Source organism: Octodon degus, unplaced genomic scaffold (assembly GCF_000260255.1).
Source record: "Octodon degus isolate 3935 unplaced genomic scaffold, OctDeg1.0 scaffold00347, whole genome shotgun sequence".
Lineage (NCBI taxonomy): Eukaryota > Metazoa > Chordata > Mammalia > Rodentia > Octodontidae > Octodon > Octodon degus.
The window spans coordinates 1,097,073-1,100,100 of NW_004524923.1; positions in this window are offsets into that span (position 1 = coordinate 1,097,073).

Below are 3,028 nucleotides of genomic sequence, written 5' to 3' on the forward strand. Positions count from 1 at the left end.
AATTCTTCTAAGTATTATAGATACATCAGTGAACAAAATGGACAAGAATTTCTGTCCTCCCGAAACATTTCTAACAAGATATGAAGTAAAAGGACTCATAAAAACATGTTCTGAAAGAAATACATTCCCCATGCCTAAGGACCTGGTTTCAATTCCTATCACAAAAACAGAAAGAAAGAAATAAAAAAGAGAAGAAGGATGGAAGGAAGGAAGAAAGAAGGGAGGGAGGGAGGAAAGAAGGAGGGAAAGTAGAAGGGAGAAGGGAATGAAAAAAGCGAGGGTGATTCTAGCCTTCTATGGAATATTAACATCTTATATTGCCAGCAAAAGCAATTCTAAGATGGTTGATCTCTAAGTCTATTGCGCATGATCATTCAGAAAAATACCTATTGGACTTCTAGGACCCATGTGGCCGCTAGAAACTTCAGCCATGACTACGTGGACTGACCCAGAAATGACAACTCTACTCTCATATCTACTTTACAATGCCAAGATGGAACCATTTACGTGATAAACTCCATTTGCTATTGCTGAAACAAATGAGTGTGATCACCAACTTTTTGATCAATACACAGCCTTTTTTTTTTTCAGAACTGGGGAATACACAGCTTGTTATTGTTAATTAAATCATTTCTTTTTCCACAATTTAGTAAGGCAATTAGGCTGTCAAAATTAAGAAAAAGTGAAACTATTATTTTTCCAATCCCAAGTTTCTAAGATTTGCTTTTTGTTTTCAAACATCTATAGATCATGTTTCTATGTTTTATTCAATTATAACTGTGTAAAAATAATCAAGAGATAATTGCCTAGCATTAAAACATTTGCCATCCAACCCCTCCTTTATTTAACTTTCACTAATGCACAGATAACTCAGTAGCAATCAACATAGCTCATTATGATACAGGGAAAAAAAAACACCCAACCCTGAAAGATAGCTGGGATAAGTTCGAGCTCTTTAAAACCAAAGAATGAATTTTAGGAACAACGGAAGTTAAGAGCAAAATATATTTATTGAGGGAAAGAAAGCTATTCTCCAAGAAAGGAACAGAAGGGGACCCAAGTAGGGTGCCAAGGACCCTGTCTTTTCTAAGGACTTTTATCAGACAAAAGTACCAGGTGAGGTGGGTATAAGGTGGGAAACGGGAACTCTCAAGGTGGACTTGAGGTGGGACAAAACTATGGTCCACCAATAAGATGACAAGTATGATTGCTAAAGTAGAATTGATTAAATCCAGGACCAAATGGTGAGCGAGTCACATAGCAAGCAGGCATGAATACAGAGCAGGGGCTTTTCCTGTAGGGGGTTGGGTCAGTGGCTCTTCAAGGTAACAGATACCTATTAGAATATCAATTCCTGAAGTCTATGCCTAGGGAGGTATGTGGGTGCATTTGTTTAATCTTTTGTCTTGAAGTCTAGCCCACAGTCCAGGTGCCTATCTTTCCCACAGTTGCAAGGCATCTTCTTTTACATACTGGCTGCTTGGAGGACCCAGCACTGTCTGGCTGCTGATAACATTTCTATCTAACTCAGCTGCCTACAACATTAGTTATTTCTTTAGATGCTCTAAGATAAATCCAATTTTCCAAATATTTTTCTGTCTGTTCTCAACATTAATACAATGTTACCTCTACCTCATGCCAACACTTTACCATGATTCCTGATCTAGCTTTGGGTCACAGGAAGGATGTTGCAGGAAGACAAGAGTTTATTTATTTACTTCATTTATTCTTTTAAGTAAATAACATTCCATTATCTCCTCTCCAACCTTTATTCAATCACTTCCCCTCATAATAAGATTTCTTGTCCTAGATTTTCAGGTCCCTTTTCTAACCCTTTGGTACATCAAAAATACACACTCTAAATAATTGCATTGACCTTTAGAATTAAAACATGGCTTTCTTAGGATAGCTTTATCGACCACATACAAAATAAAAGGCAAACAATTCTGAACTCACCATCCTTTGTTAAGAAACCCATCTCTACAAAGGCATAATCAGCCTTCTGTTGTGTAGCATACTAGATCCTCTCAATCAGCCCTTTTCTCTACTTTTGGTATTCACTTTGCTTCCTGTAACACTGTGCATGACAGAAGTTTTCCTTCGCTGAATACTATTTCAGGATCTCCTTTCATACTATTCAGTGGACAATTCAATGTCTTTTTACTTTATTTTTTTTCAAAATATACAATGTCTTATTTACAAAAATAGGAATTTGGGGGCTTTTAAAAGATTGCTGTTCCTACTTCTGACATTGCCAGTCCTGCGGATGACCCACTACTATTATGGACCACTGCACTATATTGGAACACCTTGCTGAATTCACACACCTACAATATTCAAATGACAATGGAATACCCTTCTCTGACAAAACTAAACAAAAAAGGGGGTACAAATGAATGATCATTTTGCATCTGTATATTCAAAATAATCATGACAGATATACAGCTAAATTCTCCCAAATGAATAGGAAGACTTGTTCCAATAGTGCCTGTGAATGGGATGTCATGTCTGCATCTTGTATGATGAACAACCACTAAGACAACAATGGACAATGTATTAATTATTGAAACTGTCCCACTGATTGGTATTTTATTTTCTTTTTTTCATAATTTTATTGATAAACAGATAGCAATGAAAGAGTTTCAAATCAAATTGGTAGGACAGTATCAACAACCAACACACTGCACATATTCTTCTTAGTGGTTAATTGCTGTACAAGATGCAGACGTGAGACCCCATTCACAAACACCACTAGAACAAATCACTCCATTCACCAAGAGAATGTAACCATATATCTAACCTAACCACCCCGAATACACAGATACAAAATGGATATTCATCGGTATACCCCATTTTTTCTAAGTTCCGTTATTGAATATTATAGGTGTGTAAACTGAGCAAAACATTCCAAAAGAGTGCAGTAGCCCATATTACCATTGGGTCTTCTGTTTAACTGGCAATGTCAGAAATTATTGACCTGAGTCCCACACAGCTCAACATAACAGCATGGCTTTACTTCCTATATTTC